Source organism: Setaria viridis, chromosome 6 (genome assembly GCF_005286985.2).
Source record: "Setaria viridis chromosome 6, Setaria_viridis_v4.0, whole genome shotgun sequence".
Taxonomy (NCBI): domain Eukaryota; kingdom Viridiplantae; phylum Streptophyta; class Magnoliopsida; order Poales; family Poaceae; genus Setaria; species Setaria viridis.
Window position 1 is genome coordinate 19,346,980 of NC_048268.2, and position 21,509 is coordinate 19,368,488.

Here is a 21,509-nt window from a genome sequence, read left to right on the forward strand (position 1 = left end):
TATAAACTCCGAAACTCAGAGGGTTCCTTTTAAGCAGGCTACAATGAACTTGTCAGATTGGAAAACCACTTTCCGTTCATGGCCAAATAACATCTCTGGCTAGAGATCCTGGTATCTTCACATGGTAGCCAAAAAGGATAAGAATTGGGAGGACTCCAGAATCGGCCATTGCAACAAACTCTCCTTGGTTGAAATGGAAAAGAATGAGCCTCTGTTAGTAGCCTCCACATATTTCTTGTCTGATGCTCTGAATGGATTTTTGTTCAGCCATGGCCCAATGTCTTCAAGCCTGCTTGATGTTTTTATGCTATCGGGCCTGGATGTCTCTACCCCAATTGACCCTTTTGGCCTGAGGACTAAACCTTCTTATAGGGTTAAATAAAAGAATATAAATGGATGGTATGGATATATTGCTTCGTACAACAAGGCATCTACTCATAAAGAGCACACCCTCTTCTTGAACATGTCGCTAGAAAAATTTGTCTTTTGCAGATCTACTGCAGGCCCTATGAAAAATATGCTGGTATTCATCGAGAAATTATCTCAAGGCAATAAACTCCCCCTTGGAAAATTCTTGCTTGAATTTGTATACCATTTGATACACCAGACAACAACCAAACTGCGAGTTGGTGAAACTATCAGTGCTTGCGGCCTATGGTGGTTCATTTAGCTTTGGCTCATCGTTTATATGGCCATGGGTCAAGGAATAAATCTTCCTTCGTGCACCTTTCCTGGTAATTTTGCTGAAGGAGAAGAAGAATCCCAGCGCCGATGTGAATCTTATGGAGAGGCTTCATCAAGTGTCACAGGCTGCTCTCTATCAGCACCAGAGACACATCCCAATTCTTCAGACTCTTCTATTGTGGCTTCAAGGAGGATGATATAACATGGTGCGCATATGAATTGATTGACTAGTTGAATCCCACCTTTCCAAAGATCGACGCATCGGAGTTACTCACATTGGCTTCCAAATCGGTTGTAGCTCCTTGCATTCTCCCAACTGGCTTTGCTAATGGCTGATCGCACAAGCCTTCTTATGATTTCTACCATCCTTTAGTATTTTCCCATCAGATGGGATTTGGTGAGGTTCCAATCAACCTATTTTTAGTTGACAAAGTAAAGGCAAGGGACATGGTCACCACCAGCTTGGAATATGAAAGCTTAACTGCCTTGACTTCATTAGTGCCTTCAATTGACTTGCCAAATTGGACTGGTACCGAAGTATCATCTAAATCCTTTGATTGATGGTGCAACAAATGGAAGAGCCATCTAATGAACCACGTAGTACTGCATTACTGCAAAAGACTTTATCCTGACTACGCACCATCCAATGGAGAGGTAATTTTCTTCATATATTACTACATTTTGCCTTCCTTTGTTTTGGTCTACTATAACATTCCATGTCCTTTCAGGAAAATGAAGCTGATGCTCCTCTCATGAGGCTAAGCGACAAACCAATTGCCTATTCTTCTCCTACTCCGGAACCAATTCTGAGAGCCGATGCCCCCCGAGTCTCTAATCTATCCAAGGGTCCTCCTGTAGAGAAGCGCAAGCTGCCATCCAAACAGCTGAGCAAGAAGAAGAAGAAGAAAACCCTTGCAAGCACATCGCCAGTTGGATCTCCATCAGCTTTAGAGGTATGTCAATTACTCTATGCTTTCTCATACATCTCTTCTAGAATTAATGATTCGAATATGATTGACTACAATGAGCAAATTCCCCACTTCCTGACTTCCAAGAACCGCTAGTCGATAGAGCACCAGAAGAATTAGCAGCAACTCGAGAAGAGACACACCTTTAGCTGAAGAAAATGGTTTCAGAGGTATAATTTTACCAATTTTATTCATTGATTCCACCCTTGCATCATACTGACTACAAATTGGCTTAGTTGGTTCTAGGAACATCGGCTTCCACATCGGCATCAGCATCGGCTCCTCCCTTGAACGTGAAAATTCTAGGAGATAATATTGTGCCGAGCCGACAGCAATCACCGATCCAAGAAATCATCTTGGTAATATCCATTTTATCCATCAAAACATTATACGTCTGTTTTAACACACATTCCAATTTATGCCCATTCGCAGGAAGAACCATCGGCTGAAGAAAGGACAACTTAGCTAGAAACACCTCCAACGGCTATGCAACCACAAAGAATTACAGCCGATGAGGAAGATCTTGAAGAGTGTACTCAACAACAAGGAATCCCATCACAACTACATTAATTTTATCCAGCTCTTGAGACATTCAACTCTTGATCTGACCAATCTTTCTCCATAGGCTGCCAATCCTTCACTGTCAGATCTTTTCTCATTCAACATAGCATAATTTGTAGATGAAGAAGACACTAGCTCAAGCCATCCAGTGCAAAATCAGCCAAACATCAAAGATCAGCTGTCTGCAATTCTACAACTACTTCATTAAGATACATCTGTATTGCTAGAAGATGTTGAGCCAATCCAAAAGCTATACAGGAAAATCAGGACCCAGTTGAGTGAAGACCTAGCAGCAGTATTGACTCCCGTGACATTCATTGAATCAAACTATTTTCAAGTCCAAGAGGCCAAGAAATGCATATCCGATCGGCTAGTTAATCAAAAAGCAACTGTGCAAGTGGAGACCAATTGGCTCAAGGTTAAAGAACTCAAACAATAGGCTGATGAGTTGGTTGCCTCCTCCGTTGCTGTAGAACAAAGAGTGAAAGATCTTTAGGCCAAATGGGATGAGTTGATGCAGGAGCTTAACCAAATTGAGCAGGTGATCATGTCAGCGAGAAGCCAAGTTGACAAATATTCTGCTGCTATCCAGAAGAACAAGGAAGAACTGTCTAGCTCCATCAAACAAGTTCACCAACAACATTGGCAAACCAATGAAGGCTCAGGGTCTGACGAAGAAGACCTTCAATTAATTGCCGATGTTGATCAAATTTGCCTACGTGCGATAGCGGTCATTGAAAGGGCCTTGTAAAGAACAATTAATTTTCTTTTGAATTTGCCTGTAGCCTATCATGCAATTACCTTGCCCTTTGAAAGTGACCTTTCAATGCCATCTTTACTTTTCTTGACTTGACGCAATGAATTTTCTTTAGCACTTGAGGCCAGGCCAAACCTCACGAGAGCACTATTGCCCTAGCGATCTGTGAAAGCTGAGAGATTCCTGCCATTATACCTCACATGCCCCCTATACTTCCTTGGCTGTATATGAGCAATCTTCCTATAAATAGACCACCAACACTAGCACTTCCATCACCAAGAACCATGGCTCAAAGAATAGGACTTGTAGGCTGGAAGCTTATAATACTTGAAGCTCATAGAGGATCCATGACTACTAGATTCTAGAAGAATTCTCGTGAAGTAGACTAGGATGCTCCTTCCCTTCGCAATCTCTTTTATGATGCTAGGAGGTCATGATGCAAGAAGAATCCTTGTGACATACCTCCATTACCATCTCCAGCGAGCTTCTCGAAGATGCCGGAACAGTAGGACTCCACCCCTCGTCAAACTTATGCTCCCTCTTGTATTTTCCTTTTATTTTTGCTCTAAAGGCGATATCCCAAGATATTGGCTATCTAGAGATGATGAATACAATCATCAGCCTTTGTAACCCACCAGTATGAAAAAGTTCACACAACAAAGCTTATTCTGATGTACTCCCTCCGTTCTTAAATAGATGACACCGTTGATTTTTTACTCCAACTTTGACCACCAATATCTATTGGACAAGTTAGTGAACTAAAGTAAAATATATATCCTTATGTCTATTATCAAATGTATTTTATATTTAACTTGTAGGTTTATCTATTTGCAAAAATATTTGTAGAGAAGACGAATAGTCAAATGAATGAAAAAAGTCAACAGTGTCATCTATTTAAGAACAGAGGTAGTACTCAACTTTTATCGGCAATACTCTTTCTCTTAATGAAAGCATATTTATTTATATATTTTTTGTGCTAAAGGTGATATCAACAGATATCAGCTATCTAAGGCGATGAATTTGTTTATCGGCTTTTACATATTGTCAGCTTTGACTCATTATCTATGAATATTAAAAACTAACAAGTTAGCCGATAGAAACGTTAGCATTTACGCCTCCTCATCTGCTTTTCCCATCTGGAACAAGAATCTTGCAGCATCCATGAATTCATCTTCTTCCCTGACTTTTCCAGACAAGCAACACACCTTGTCAGACTCCTAGAAAGGCATATCAGCTGCAGCGATGATAACAATTTCATCAGCTGGCACGATTTCCACCATATCTCCATCCCATTGAATTAGCAACTGATAAATCATGGATGGAATACAACAATTTGCATGAATCCAATCTTGACCCAGAAGAAGATTGTATGAATCTTTGCCATTGATGATGAAAAAGCTAGTAACTAAAGTTTTACTACCAATAATCAATTCAACGTTCTTTAGCTTATGATCTCTTCCCCTCAAAGTCTTTCAGGACCATATTAGTCTTGATCAAATCCTCCAGAGTGTTTCCAAGCTTGCGGTAAGTAGCATGTGTCATAATATTGATAGCAGCAGCACCATCAGTCAGCATCTTGGCCATCGACCGACCATCAACACGTCCCTTCATGTATAAGGGCTTTAAGTGTTGATGCTTTTCCACCTCTGGCTTCTCAAAAATAGCTTGCTAGGTCGGCATGACCAATTGGGCAAGCTCTTGTTCATCACTATGATAGATCCCAAATTCAGTAGGCAAAATAAAAACCATGTTAATTTCAGCCGATACCTCTTTGCCTTGGTCTGATTGCTTGACGCACCACTCTTGGTTCTCTTCCTTGTAGCGCAAACTTTGAACCCTTCTTCTTTGAGTCTTGATCAAGCCTTCTGGACACCAACGCTCTCTAGGAATTAGCTTCTCTTGTTGCTTGATATGCTCTTCCTTGGATTTGTCAATGACAATAGGGGATTGATCAAGTCATCGACTCCATAGCCAGTTGCGTCCTACTCTATTTCCTCAACTGCTACTAGGGGTATCACTAGATAGCTCTCAAAGAAGAGGATCAGATCAAGACTGCACTCATCACCCCATACAGAGCTTTCTACTACATGACAATGTCGTTTGGGCTGAAGAACATTGGCGGGACTTATCAACGGGCCATCCTGGAGTGCTTCAAGAAGCAACTACACCTCAACATCGAGGTGTATGTGGACGACGTGGTTGTAAAGACTAGAAATTTTAACAACCTAATTGTGGATCTAGAAGAGACTTTTGCAAGTTTGCGAGAGTTCTGATGGAAGCTCAACCCGACCAAGTGATAGAGTCGGAGTGCCTGATCTTTCGGTGAGTGGAGATAAATTCGACTTGGTGGAAGTAGACCCTCACGATCCGACTACGACGAGCGAACCCGAAGCGCCAATGCAATCGCTGAACCAACTTCCTATGGTTACCAACCTTGCCAGTGCAAGATCAGCCTGATCACGAAGATCGATTCCTGTCCGCAATCGAAGAACGAACAAGAAAAAGAGGCGAGCAATCTAAATATCACTCGAAGGTGGAGTTCTGAATCACACAAGGACAGCGCGTATTTGTGCGTGTTCAAGAGTAGCTAAAGCTAGATGTAAAACAAAACTCAAGTCGTAAACAAAAAGGACTCCGACTAAATAAAGGGGGCGCAGCCCCTGGAGTCCGGAGGGGTCACGCGCGCCCAACCCTAGGCGCCCCAACCTGGGCTGCCCTGTTGGGCCATCTTCTTATTCCGATGGGCCTTCGTTCCTTAACACCATGATGAAGTTTAATTCTCTCGCACGGGCCCGAGTGATTGGCCCAACTGGATGATCAACTGTAGGCGCCTGAGGTGGAGGAGCAACTGGAGGCGCCTGAGGTGCTGCTGGTGTAGATGTACTCGTGGTGTCCTCATCATCCTCCCCTTCTTGAACTGAAGTCGTCCTCGACGGCAACTCCTCATCTTCGCCCACATACGGTTTCAAATCCATAACATTAAAACTCGTGGAAACACCAAACTCTGCAGGCAGGTCAAGGATATAAGCATTATCATTAATCTTGGTTAGCACTTTAAAAGGACCAGCAGCACGTGGCATCAATTTAGAACGACGTAAAGTAGGAAAACGATCCTTTCTCAAATGCAACCAAACCAGATCACCCGGTGCAAAAGTAACATGTTTTCTCCCTTTACTACCTGCAACCTGATATTTAGCATTAGCAGCAGCAATGTTTTGTTGAGTTTGCTCATGCAAGCTAATCATTTGATCAACATGTGCAGCGGCATCTATGTGTGGGGCGTCCTCAGCATCAAGTGCAAACAAATCAATAGGCGCCCGAGGAATATAACCATAAACAACCTGAAAAGGACACATCTTTGTAGAAGAATGCTTTGCATGATTATAAGCAAACTCAACATGAGGCAAGCAATCTTCCCAACGTTTCAAGTGGTTATCTAAAACAGCCCTAAGCATAGTGGACAAGGTTCGATTAACCACCTCAGTTTGTCCATCAGTCTGAGGGTGACAAGTGGTGCTAAACAGCAATTTAGTTCCCATTTTATTCCACAGTGATCTCCAAAAATGACTGAGAAACTTAGCATCATGATCAGAGACTATGGTATTTGGAATACCATGCAAACGAATAATCTCGCGAAAGAACAATTCAGCAACATTGCTAGCATCATCAGTCTTATGACAAGGTATAAAATGAGCCATTTTGGAGAAACGATCAACAACCACAAAAATATTGTCCCTCCCCTTCTTAGTTCTAGGCAATCCCAAAACAAAGTCCATAGAAATATCAAGCCAAGGGGAAGTAGGAACAGGCAAAGGCATGTACAAACCATGGTTGTTCAATCGTGACTTAGCTTTCTGGCAAGTAGTGCAACGTGCAACAAGGCGCTCAACATCAGCGCGCATCCGGGGCCAAAAGAAGTGGGCAGCCAGCACTTCATGTGTCTTGTAGACGCCAAAGTGCCCCATGAGACCGCCTCCATGCGCTTCCTGTAACAACAAATGACGAACCGAGCTAGCTGGAACACACAGCTTGTTAGTGCGAAACAGGAACCCATCCTGTATGTGAAATTTGCCCCATGGTTTGCCATGAATACAGTGGCTGAAAGCTTCTTTAAAATCAGCATCATCCACATATTGATCCTTCACAGTTTGCAAGCCAAAGATTTTAAAATCTAACTGTGACAGCATGGTATAGTGACGAGACAAAGCATCAGCAATGACATTTTCCTTCCCGCTCTTGTGTTTAATAATGTAAGGGAAAGACTCAATGAATTCTACCCATTTAGCATGATGATGGTTCAGGTTTGTTTGGGTACGAATATGTTTTAAAGCCTCATGATCAGAGTGAATTATAAAATCGCGATGCCAAAGGTAGTGCTACCAAGTATGCAAAGTGCGCACTAAAGCATAAAGCTCCTTATCATAAGTAGAATAATTCAAGCTAGCACCACTTAATTTCTCGCTAAAGTAAGCAACCGGTTTTCCTTCTTGTAACAAAACAGCACCTAGCCCAATACCGCTAGCATCACATTCAAGCTCAAACACTTTAGTAAAATCAGGCAACTGCAAGAGAGGAGCATTGGTTAACTTATCTTTCAAGGTGCTAAATGCAACCTCTTGCGAATCACTCCAAGCAAAGGGAACATCCTTCTTTGTAAGCTCATGTAGAGGCGCTGCAATGGAGCTAAAATCACGAACAAACCGGCGGTAGAAACCTGCAAGGCCAAGAAAGCTTCGAATTTGTGTGACCGTCGTTGGTGTAGGCCACTCCCGAATGGCATCAATCTTGCTGCTATCCACCTCAATGCCCTGTGGAATAACAACATAGCCAAGAAACGAGACACGTTGTGTGCAAAACATGCATTTTTCGAGGTTAGCAAATAAATGGGCCGCACGCAACGCATCAAAAACAGCACGCAAATGTTCTAAATGCTCTTCCATAGACTTGCTGTAAATGAGGATATCATCAAAATAGACAACTACAAACAATCCTATGAAGGGCCTCAGAACTTCATTCATCAAACGCATAAATGTGCTAGGAGCATTTGTCAAACCAAACGGCATAACCAACCATTCAAACCCAAATTTCATTTTAAAAGCCGTTTTCCATTCATCACCTAATTTCATGCGAATCTGATGGTAGCCACTACGCAAATCAATCTTAGTGAAAATAATGGCACCACTAAGCTCATCTAGCATATCATCAAGGCGTGGTATAGGGTATCGGTAGCGAATGGTAATGTTATTAATAGCACGACAGTCTACACACATACGCCATGAGCCATATTTCTTTGGAACAAGTAACACGGGAACGAAGCAAGGGCTAAGAGACTCACGAATATAACCCTTGTCAAGCAACGCCTGTACCTGGCGCTGGATTTCCTTCATCTCAGCCGGATTTGTACGGTATGGTGCGCGGTTCGGAAGCTGTGCGCCGGGAATGAGGTCGATCTGGTGCTCAATGCCACGAAGTGGTGGGAGTCCCGGTGGTAAATCTTTTGGAAAGACATCAGCGTACTCCTGCAAAATGTTAGCAACCGCAGGGGGAATATCCAAAGATGGTGCATCATCAAGTGAAACGAGCACACTAGAGCATATAAGGGCATAGCATGGCAAAGGAGCATCGCGTAACTCATCAAAATCAGCACGTGTGGCAAGCAAAACAGGAGCATTCAACTTGATTTCAGAATTAACAGATGGCGATGCGTCAAGTTGTTTAGCAGTTTTAGCAGCTCTAGCAAGATCATCTTTAAGAATTTGTTCAGGTGTCATTGGATGTATAATTTTTTGTTGACCCTTAAACATGAAAGAATAGTGATTTGAACGACCATGATGCAAGCTATCAGTATCATATTGCCAAGGTCGCCCAAGTAACAGAGAGCATGCTTCCATGGGAATAACATCACAATCGACAAAATTAGAATAAGTACCCATGGAGAAAGGAACACGGACTGATCGAGTAATTCTAATTTTCCCACCATCATTAAGCCATTGAATGTGATATGGATGTGGATGCTTACGAGTGGGTAAAGAAAACTTTTCAACCAGCGTGGTACTCGCCAAATTGTTGCAGCTGCCGCTGTCGATGATGATGCGAATCGACCGCTCCTGCACAACACCCTTGGTATGGAAAAGAGTGTGTCGCTGATTCTTCTCAGACGGGGTGACCTGTGTACTAAGAACACGCTGCACAACAAGACTTTCATACCTATCGGCGTCGCCCGGGTTGACATGTACCTCCATAGCTGCATGGTCAGTGGCAAGCATCGCATGTCGAGTATCTTCAGAATCACTAGCGGAAGAGTACTCACCATCGTCACGAAGAAGCAAAGTGCGCTTGTTCGGAGAGTCCTGAATCACGTGGCCAAATCCTTTGCAACAATGACACTGAATATCCCGTGTACGGCCTGTGGGAGGGGCGGCGCCTGTGGAAGGGGCAGCGCTTGCAGGTTTGGCCGTTCGCTCTCGCGGTATAGTGATGAGCGTGGGTGGCGCAGGGAGGGCGGGTGCGGAGTTGGATGTCAAGCTTCTTCCTGCAAAAGAGTTAAAATATGTCTTCGAGCGGCGTCCCTGCACTTCACGTTCAGCTTTGCAAGCATATTCAAATAATGTTGTCATATCTGTGTAGTTCTTATAATCAAGTATATCCTGAATTTCGCGGTTCAAACCACCACGAAAACGTGCCATAGCAGCATCATTTTCCTCCAATAACCCACAACGAATCATGCCTATTTGTAATTCCTGGAAATATTCCTCAACAGATTTGGAACCTTGCTGAAAACGTTGCATTTTATTAAGCAAATCTCGGGCATAATAAGAAGGCACAAATCTGTGGCGCATAGCAGTTTTTAATTGCTCCCAAGTGGTTGGAATGGTATTGGGATGTTTGTGTTTATATTCACGCCACCAAATTAAAGCAAAATCAGTAAATTCACTAATAGCAGCTTTAACTTGAGAATTAGCAAGAATATCATGGCATGAAAATTTCTGTTCAACTTCTAATTCCCAATCAAGATATGCAGCAGGATCATATTTGCCATTAAAAGGTGAAATTTTTAAATTTAATCTTGGAAAAGGAATCATTACCGGGACGACGTGGCACGCGGTGGGCACGGCCTCGGCGGTCGCCATCGTCCTGGTCCGAGTCACCACCATAACCCTGCTGCAACTCTGCGACTGTTGTGTGCAATGCATCGAGTCTTGCCACAACTGAGTCGAGTGTGGCCTTAGCGGCCGTCTGTGCAAGGTCGAGCTGATCACACCGCTCGGTCGTCGAGGAGATCGTCGAGTCCAGCCATTCATGAATCGTCTGAATGTTGGTGACAAGCCCTTCAACTTGTGCTCGTATGCCCTGCAGCTGGTTAGCCCCCGCGTCGACATCATCTGCCATGGTTAGCGCAAATACAAGAACAAAAGCGACGACAAAACAGGGGTGTAATGGCTCACAAGGCGCTCACACTAGTGCTGTTATCAAATTCTTATCCGTTCTTACCACGCACATAGGGGCGAACTGCAACCAACCGGTGGAACTCGCGAAAGATTGGAGGAGCGATTGCCTGGAGAAACAAAATATGCTCGTCATAGAACTATGTGGAGTTCTAGGAAGGCTGCACTCAAATGAAGGATTAGCACAATCAAACAATAATGCAAAGTTGAAATATAGTGCCAAACACGTAACAAGAGTTGCTGGTAACAAGGGAAATCGAAAGAACAGAGGCAAAGGTGGAGAGGGCGCACCTCTTTTTTTTTTTGCTGTTTTTCTTTTCACAGAGGGTGCCCCAAAACTGATAATATGAACAAAGAGGATCACAAGGAGCAAATTGTGGCACACACTTTTTCCGAAAGTACAGGGGTATTCCGGTAAAAAAAAAAAGAAAGAGAGATATGGATATGAAAAGCTGGTACGGGATGCGTGGGGAAGGGCGTGGTATGCGTGGGGGGGGGTTACGGAGTTGCCCCGGAGGGTCGTGACCCAGGGGGGTTCACGGCGCGCGCAAGGAGTTTCCACCGAAACAAAACTGGATCACCTTCCTTCTCCCTGTTGGATTCTATTTTTTGCTTCTTTCCTTTTTTTTGATTGCTTTCTATCTTTCTTTTTTTTTGGACAGGGGAGGGGGCGATCGGAGGGGTGGGATGGTGCGGCGCGGTTGTCGCGAAGGGGAGCGGTGGGCGTGGCGTGGTAGGGTTGGCGAGCAGCGGAACGGCGGCGGTGGCGAAAACTAGGGTTAGAGGAAAAACGAGAAACAAGAGATTAAACACAAGTAACCAGCAACAATGGAACGAGTAGGCACACAAATTCAACAAAGACACTTATTGAAAGAATGTGCGAGGCTAAACGGTTGCTGGGACAAAGGATCTAACCTGAAAAAAATTTGTTTTGGTTTTTGTGGACTGTAGGAAGGGAAAAACACTCGGTAAAACTCACCGATCAACCTGGAAAGCTGATACCACTTGATAGAGTCGGAGTGCCCGATCTTTCGGTGAGTGGAGATAAATTCGACTTGGTGGAAGTAGACCCTCACGATCCGACTACGACGAGCGAACCCGAAGCGCCAATGCAATCGCTGAACCAACTTCCTGTGGTTACCAACCTTGCCAGTGCAAGATCAGCCTGATCACGAAGATCGATTCCTGTCCGCAATCAAAGAACGAACAAGAAAAAGAGGCGAGCAATCTAAATATCACTCGAAGGTGGAGTTCTGAATCACACAAGGACAGCGCGTATTTGCGCGTGTTCAAGAGTAGCTAAAGCTAGATGTAAAACAAAACTCAAATCGTAAACAAAAAGGACTCCGACTAAATAAAGGGGGCGCAGCCCCTGGAGTCCGGAGGGGTCACGCGCACCCAACCCTAGGCGCCCCAACCTGGGCTGCCCTGTTGGGCCATCTTCTTATTCCGATGGGCCTTTGTTCCTTAACACCATGATGAAGTTTAATTCTCTCGCACGGGCCCGAGTGATTGGCCCAACTGGATGATCAACTGTAGGCGCCTGAGGTGGAGGAGCAACTGGAGGCGCCTGAGGTGCTGCTGGTGTAGATGTACTCGTGGTGTCCTCATCACCAAGTGTGTCTTTAGCATGCCATCCAGAAACTACTCGGGTTCATCATTAGTCACCAAGGCATTGAAGCTAACCCCGAGAAGATCTCCACCATCACTGATATGCATGCTCCTTCAAGTATCAAGGATGTCCAAAAGCTTACTGGATGTATGGCGGCACTCAACAGATTAATCTCAGGACTCAGAGAATGAGGTCTACCTTTTTTCAAACTAGTGAAGTGCAAGACAAGTTCTAGTAGTCTGAGGAGGTTGACAAGGCTCTACTTCAACTCAAAGACTTCCTCTCCAAGCCACCAGTCCTCACCACCCCAACTCTAAATAAACATCTGCTACTCTACATGTCGCGACTACTCACATCATCAGCATGGCAATTGTGGTCGAAAGACTAGAACCAGGCCATGTATACACTGTAGAGAGACCTGTTTACTTCATCGGCGAGGTCCTATCAGACTCACCTTACGGAAGCTACAATACTATTTCCAGGAACATAAGATCTCCATCGTCACCAATGTCCCCCTAGGAGAAATTCTCCACAATCGAGACACCACAAGCAGGATCTCAAAGTGGGCAGTTGAACTCGGAGCGCTATTGTTGATGCTAGATTTTGACACGGATTTTGAATCGACATCAAAGAAGGAACAAGATGGACCGATGCGGTGAGCTAATGCTACAGTTGGGAATCGACTGATTGAAGCTACAGTGCTTCGGCCGATTGACAAAAGGGGCCAGTAAAGGTTGGCCGATTGGGAGCTCAAGCGGCTTGGCCAGTATGGGACTAAGGTGGGCTGGAGAAAAGATTAGTTGAAGAAGGTGGGCCAGGTCGTTGCAATATGTTGCAGGGGATACGCAGAAGAGATGCTGCTTCCATTCACCCCACCATAACTTGAATTGTTGAACGGCGAAGGGGCCACCACCCAGTTAGCCAAGTCAATGGGATTGGAGTCTGGTGTCAAACTGCATAGCCGATTATATTCAAGCCCTGTGGTAAGCTCATCCCTAAACTTCACGCGGTCAGCAAAGTAAATCCTTATCGGCAACTGTCCAAGGCCGAGTTGCCGTGCTGCCACTGATGGGTTGTAAAACTCATAAGTCGGGGAATCTTTCCCCGAAAAGAAGTTTGCTAGCAGAATCCCAGGCTTGATCAGGATATCCGTGAGCTCATTGTCAAAGGAATTGGTGGTTGAGTTGAAACAGGCAGGATTTTCAAAAAGTGGCTCAGCTCTCTGGTATGGATACCAGCTTGTAGTTTCTTCATTGAAGCCAGCATAGAAGCATCTAAAGTACTCGACAGTCTTGGTGGGAATGAATTTACTGCTAGGGAGGGCCGCCACCGCCTCACAAAAAGAAGTGCAATGCCGACGTACTGTTGGATTTTCCTTTGACTCAATATTGGGGCATGTTTTAGTCACAATTCGTTCCTGGGAAACTTTGACCATGTATAGGTTGAGCCAGAGGGTAATGAACCACCAAGGGCCACCGGGGTTTCCAATCGGCTCTCCAGTTGATAACTTTACGATGATCTGGTGCAGCATATGGTAGGCCGATCCCAACAAGTGTTTCCCTAAAGTGACACTAGAACCCCTCGCTAATGCTTCGGCCAGAGCTTGCGTGTTGGACGAAGGGCCGACTGCTCGACCACAGAAAAAATATTTCTCGAGCCACATCATTAGGAAGGCTATGTGCTCTCTATCGCCGATGGTTCCGGTTTTCATATTCCTGTCAATATAACCTTTCCATCCACCGATTCCCTTTGTTTCCAGGAGATGAGTTGGTTTGATCTAGAAGTCAAAGGGTTTGTTAGGCAAAAGAAATGTCAAGGCCGGTTAGCATCAAAACATCGGCCAGAGTCATGGTCATAGGCCTGTGGCCAAAGAGGAATGCATTGAGGGCGTCAGACCAAAAATAGGACGCTGCAATGACCAAGGGCTCGTTCTTCTCCATTTGAGATAAATATAAGTTTATGCAATGGTCGATTTTCTATTCGTCCCATAGAATTCTCTTAGAATCAGCCATCCTTTGGAACCATTCCTTCCAACCAGGGGTCTCGTTGGGCCAAGATCTAAATGCACCAATCCACTGATCCAGATCCATGGGTGATTGCTGGAAGGGGACTCTATGCGTTTCCAAATTGATGAAATCAGTTGGATCTGGGTTCCCCATGGGACCAAGGCCGATGAGACCAGGTGCGTCTGAGATAGGGTTGGTGATTCCCTGCCTGACCTCCTAAAGAAGATGAAAAAGGGAAAGTGAAAAATAGATCTAAAAGACGCATGAGCGGTGAAAGTTAAAAGGGTAAAGCTTTGAATATTTACCTCCAGGATGAAGTTCATGGTTGCTGATGGAGCTGCCATTGAAGAAGATGAGGTCGAGACAAGGATCGCCAGAGGGTTGCAACTGGAGTTAAGAGAACACCGGAATGTTATGGAAGATGATTCGCCGGAGAATTTCTGAGCTCGTGGAGAGGAAGGGGTGGAGGAGGCGTGTATTTGAAGACGGTTCGAAAGAAGGGTAAAGGCGGGATTTTTACCGTGCCGTCTACACGAATTTCGGAGGAGCAGTTGGCTCAGGCGCCCAGTTCCAAAAGATTATAATCATCAGAGAGGAAACGGCAGAACAAAAAGGAACTTTTGCTGTGCTTGCCTCGGAGAGAGAGAGTTAAAATTAAATTTCAAAGCAACAGTTGCATTTTACTCTGAAACTGGGGGGGCATGTGTTGACGCTGGATTTTGACACGGATTTTGAATCGGCGTCAAAGAAGGAAAAAGACGGGCCGATGCGATGAGCTAAAGCTACAGTTGGGAATCGGCCGATTGAAGCTACAGTGTTTCGGCCGATTGAAGCTACAGTGTTTCAGCCGATTGACAAAAAGGGCCGGTAAAGGTTGGCCGATTGGGAGCTCGAGCGGCGTGGCCAGTATGGGCCTAAGGTGGGCTGGAGAAAAGATTAGTTGAAGAATGGGATTGGCCCATGAGGATATGATAACCAACTTCGATACGAGTTGTGTTTGTTGAAATTCGTTATCATTTAAAATTAGAGATAAATCCTAGTCGGTTGGAAAATCAGTTGTAACAGGCTATAAATAGCCACCTCTAGAGGTTTGTAAAAAGAACACACATCAATCAATACAACCAATCTACTTTTTCCCCGTACTTTACTTTCAAGTCGGTGACTTTGCCAAAATACCTTTTTCTTTCACGAGTTCACCCGAACAGGAGCTAAGCAGATTCTCCCGGGTCGTGTGTCGGACGTTGGGATTCGGTTGACCGATTTCTAGCGCCAACACACTTTTGGCATGCCCAGTGGGACGAATACAACCGCCATCATGTCGAAAGCTGCTGAAGTCTCCGAAGATAATGTCATCGAGGTGACAGAAGCAGATCTGAAGGATGACCAGAAGGAAGAGCTGGAGAAGTATACGGCACAGTTCCGGAAAGCTTGCCTGAAGTCTTTCAGTCGCTCAAGAAGCGGGGAGACCATCAAGAAGACTCCATTCCCTGCTCCTCGCCAGATCACGATCTCTGAGGATTCGGATAAAATGTCCGATATGATTCTACAGTCTATTCATCACGCCTTCATTGATCAGTCCCCGGTACTTTCCAACATGGTGCACAACGCCGTTGTCAACTCCTTCGCTGGTGGGATACCTCAAGGATACAGGGGGCCAACATATTTTCAGCCGACTCCACCGAATCAGAATTCGGTTTCACGGCCGATTCAATTTTCTGTCGGAGGTTCGGGTGCTTCCTCGTCATCAGTTCCTATGGGGTATAACTCTATTCAATTGTCTTCTGCACCGTTCCCTCCAGTTAGCCCATCACCCTGGGGGGCACCATCAGCCACGGTCGGTCAAAATCAATCGGCCAATCAGGGAAACCCTCAATTCCAGGCATCCTTCCAGGCGGCCATTCGGCCGACCGTGCCACCATACCAGCCTGTCGCTCCGGAAGTCAACAAAACAGCAGAGCTTATGCTATATGATGAAACAAGTGGTTCATTCAAGCAGCCGACCTTTACTACACAGCTGGCTTTCACTCAGATACCACCTTTCAATCAGCCTCCGTTTATTCAGCCTCCGGTTTACCAACACGTGCCAATACCCCAGCCAACAGTTCACCAGCAACAGCCAGATTGGTCGGCACGTATTGCGGAGGTGATGCAAGAACAATTCGGCTTGAAGCCGAAGGTGCAAACTTATACCTACAGAACACCATACCCGTCTACGTATGACCTATTGCCGTTCCCCCATCGGTATAAGGTTCCTGACTTCACCAAATTTTCGGGGATGGATGACACTTCGACTGTGGAACACGTGAACAGGTTCATCATCCAATGCAGGGAGGCAGCTACGCAGGATGCTCTACGGGTATGGTTGTTCTCTTCATCTTTGTCTGGTTCGGCCTTTCAGTGGTTCACAACATTGCCGCCAAACTCGATTATCACATGGGCCGATTTAGAAAGATAGTTCCACAAATACTTCTACGCCGGGGTGCATGAGATGAAGCTGTCCGATTTGACCAGCCTCAGGCAAAGAAGTGACGAGCCGATATCCTCGTATATACAGAGGTTTCGGGAAATCAGAAACAAGTGCTACTCTCTGGCTCTAACCGATGCGCAGTTGGCCGATATAGCTTTCTAAGGCCTTCTGCCCCACATCAAAGAAAGATACGCTTCGCAGGAGTTCGAGAGTCTGAGCCAGATTGTTCACCGATTGTCTGGACAGGAGGTACGTCCCTTCGATCCGCGGAGGAATTTCCAGAAGAAAGTGGCGTTCCTGGAAGAGTTAGAGGATGAAGAAGATGTTGAAGTCGGACTTGCGGAGTGGATCAAGGGGAAGAAGCCGATATCATGCCCATTCGGCAAAAAGGAGCCGGAAGTGTTCGGTTTTGATACAACTAAGGCCGATAAAATCTTCGATCTTCTCCTCCAGGAAGTGCAGATTAAACTCTCACCGTACCATACGATACCTTCTGCCAAACAACTAAAAAAGATGAAGTATTGCAAGTGGCACAATGCCACATCCCATGATACCAATGAGTGCAAGATCTTCAGGCAGCAGATACAGTCGGCCATCGAGCAAGGCAGACTTAAATTTGAAGTGCCGGCAAAATCGGCCAAGCCAATGAAGATTGACCAACACCCCTTCCCCACCAACATGGTTGATACGGGGAAGAATTCACTCCAAACAAAAGTGCTTACGTCCGAATCGGCCAAAAAGAGTGGCGCCATCGACCCCAAAAATCAAGCTACGACTGAAGATGTCAAGGGGAAGCGGCGGATGGAGGACGACGATGGCGAATCAGAAGGGCCACGCATTACTTCCCAGTTCCTGCTCCAGAAGTACCAACGTCAGCATGAACGCTCAAGGTCCCGGGAAGAAGCAATGCGTCGGCACGAGAAGCACTGGAGATGCCCGTTCTTCATTCATTGTTGGGAAAACAACCTCAGGCTACCTTCGGCCGATACTTGCCCAGAATGTAACGGTCCATATCGGGGCAATCGGCCGTTCAACAGGCCTCGCTCCAGAGACGGAAGGCCAGAACCGATCAGCAGGAATTGGCGCAACCAAGATGACCAGCACCCTCCCGTGCGTGATCGGCTGGGGGGCAGAAGTGACCGATATGATCGGTTGGAAGATAGACGCCATGATAGGCAGGGGGGCAGGATTGATCGACATGACCGGTCAGAAGACAAAGCCAGCATTCACAGCCGGCTCGAAGAGATGGCCAATGCTCGGGTAATAGATGAAAACCCGTTAGGACGCGAACCGAAGTGGGAACGCGCCAGGTCAGGGGGCAGACCAATAAACCCCAGGTGGTGCCCCGACGGATTGACCAAGTCTCAAAAACGAAGAATCCAACATCTCCGCCAATGGGAACAGCAAGAAGAGGGACAGCAGAGTATAGCAGATAAGAAGGAAGGGAGGCCTCGGGTCTGGCGCCCCAAAAGAAACGATAATGGGGATGATGAATCGGCAGGTGACGAATCGGCAGCCGAGATCGGCATGGTTTTCATACTACTGATAAAATTCATGACTCCTGCCGATCAACATGATGTATCGGCAATAGAAGAACAGACAGCACAGTTGGCTTTGGAGCCAATGATGGCCACGTTCGAGAAGCCCGAAGATGACGAACGACAACACATGAAGGCATTGTTCCTTAAAGGGCATGTTGACGGTCGCCCCCTTACTAGACTGATGGTAGACGGAGGAGCTGCTGTCAACATCATGCCGTACGCCGTACTCCGAAAGCTTGGGAAAAGTGACGACGACTTGACCAAGACAGACATGATGCTCAAAGACTTCGAGGGCAAGGTGTCAAACGCTCGCGGCGCCCTTTGCGTCGACCTCACCATCGGCAGTAAGACCCTTCCTACCACCTTCTTTATTGTTAATGGCAAGGGGTCCTACAACATGCTACTTGGCCGGGACTGGATACACGCAAACTGCTACATCCCGTCAACAATGCATCAGTGCCTCGTACAATGGGTCGGCGATAACATCGAGGTGGTCAAATCCGACTCCGCATACAGCATTGCGGCAGCCGACACGCAGCAGTGGAGTTGCGAAACCGTCAGGTGCATATCCGGCAGAATATGGGAGACCGATTTCCTGAAGGTCACCGATTTTGGCCTACAGCCGATCCGAGCAGTCGGCTCCGAGGACTCAGAATAGATGGATCAATTCGCCCGAGAAGATGGGAAATTAGGACACGGGTTCACGTCGGCCGATTCATTAGAGATGATAGACTTAGGTGATGGTACCAAACCAAGGCCGACTTATATTAGTGCAAATTTAGACCCAGAATACAAGTGTAAATTGACAAATTTATTAAAGGAATTTAAGGATTGTTTTGCTTGGGAGTATCATGAGATGCCCGGTTTAGACCGATCTATTGTTGAACATCGGCTACCCATAAAACCAGGGTATCGGCCGTACCAACAACCCGCACGGCGCTGCAATCCTAAAATTCTACCAGACATAAAAGCTGAAATAACTCGGCTAATCGAAGCAAAATTTATTCGGCAATGTCGTTATGCCGAGTGGATTTCCAACATCGTGCCGGTATACAAGAAAAATGGAAAGCTACGCGTTTGCGTTGATTTCAGGAATCTTAATCAGGCCACACCGATGGATGGTTACCCCATGCCGACGGCCGATGTACTAATCGACGCCACCGCGGGACACAAGATTATTAGCTTCATGGACGGGAACGCTGGATACAATCAAATACTTATGGCCGAAGAAGACATACCCAAAACGGCCTTCAGATGCCCAGGTCACCTTGGCTTGTTCGAGTGGGTGGTGATGACTTTTGGCTTGAAGAACGCTGGCGCTACATATCAGAGAGCCATGAATTACATATTTCACAAACTCATTGGCATTCTGGTGGAAATCTACATCGATGATGTCGTAGTCAAGTCCAGAGGTCACGAAGAGCATCTGGCCGATTTGCGAAGAGTGCTAGAGTGTACCAAAAAACACGGTCTTAAGATGAATCCCAATAAATGTGCTTTCGGCGTATCCGCCGGACAGTTCTTAGGATTCATGGTACACGAACGAGGTATAGAGATCAATCGGAAGACCATAGCGGCCATCAACAAAGTCGTGGCCCCACAGAACAAAACCGAACTGCAGTCTTTGATCGGCAAGGTGAATTTCATCAGAAGATTCATATCTAATCTATCTGGACGGATCCAGGCGTTCACACCACTGCTAAAGCTAAAGCCTGATCAAGAATTTATATGGGGAGAAGAGCAGCGCAAAGCATTGGAAGATATCAAGCAATACTTGGTCTCGCCACCAGTGTTGGTTCCCCCTCAAACTGGTAAGCCGTTTAAACTATACTTATCAGCCGATGAAAAAGCTATTGGGTCGGCTCTAGTCCAGGAGTTCGAAGGCAAGGAGTGGGTAATTTATTATGTCAGTAGACGACTTCTGGACGCTCAAACAAGATATCCTCCGGTGGAACGTTTGTGCCTATATCTTTACTTCTCATGCACCAAGCTAAGACATTATCTACTGTCGGCAGAATGTGTGGTCGTATGCAAAGACGACGTAGTAAAATACATGCTATCACTGCCGATCTTGAAAGGTCGAATCGGCAAATGGATCTTAGCTTTATCAGAGTTTGACCTGCGGTATGAATCGGCAAAAGCCGTCAAGGGTCAAGTCATGGCCGATTTTGTCGCCCAGCACTGCGGACCGGAGATTGCCCTCGTAGAGCCGGCGCCTTGGACATTATATTTCGATGGGTCATCATGTGGGGCCGGATCAGGAATCGGCATCGTTCTCATATCACCTCGGGGGGAAAGCTATGATTTTTCTTTGCCGATAGAAATCGCCGCTACTAACAATCAAGCGGAGTACCGAGCCGTATTAAAGGGCCTACAACTATTAAGGGAAATCAAAGCCGACTCTGTTGAAATCTTCGGAGACTCCATGCTTATTGTGGATCAACTGACTGGAAGGTCTGAATGCAAAGATGACGTATTGAGAATTTATTACGAAGATTGCTTACAGCTCTTAAAAGAATTCAGATCAGCAGTAATCGAGCACATCCCAAGGGACCGCAACGAAGATGCCAACAAACTCGCCCAGCACGCATCTGGGTATCGGCCGATTCTGGGCGCTATGGCTCTAGAACTCACGGCCGATGACTGGCGTAAAGAAATTGCCGACTACCTGAAGGATCCGTCCAAAAAGGTGGAGCGACGAGTACGTTTTCATGCCACCAAATACGTACTACTCGAAGATGACCTGTTCTACCGAACGATCGACGGAGTCCTTCTCAAATGCCTTGGGACAGAAGAGGCCAAGACTCTAATGGGAGAAATCCATGAGGGGGTATGCGGGGCACACCAATCGGCCCATAAGATGAAATGGATGATCAGGAATAATGGGTACTACTGGCCAACGATCCTCGAAGACTGTTTCAAATATTATAAGGGTTGTCAGGATTGTTAAAAGTTTGGAAATGTCCAGCGTGCACCCGCATCAGCCATAAATCCCATCATCAAGCCATGGCCGTTCAGGGGATGGGGAATAGACCTTATCAGCCAAATTTACCCACCATCAAGCAAAGGGCACAAATTTATTCTGGTGGCTACTGATTACTTTACCAAATGGGTAGAGGCAATCCCGTTGAGAGCCGTGACATCGGCTATCATGGCCAACTTCGTAAGGGACCACATCGTCTACCGATTCGGCATCCCTCAGACTATAACAACCGATCAAGGAACAATGTTCACATCAGGGGAATTTGAGGAATTCACGACCGATATGGGAATCAAATTGTTAAATTCTTCTCCGTATTACGCCCAAGCCAATGGTCAGGCAGAATCCTCCAACAAAGGGATAATCAAGTTGATTAAAAGCAAAATCGAGGAACAGCCAAAGAAGTGGCATCTATGTTTGACTGAGGCCCTATGGGCGTACAGGATGGCTTGCCATGGGGCTACCAAGTTGTCTTCCTACCAATTGGT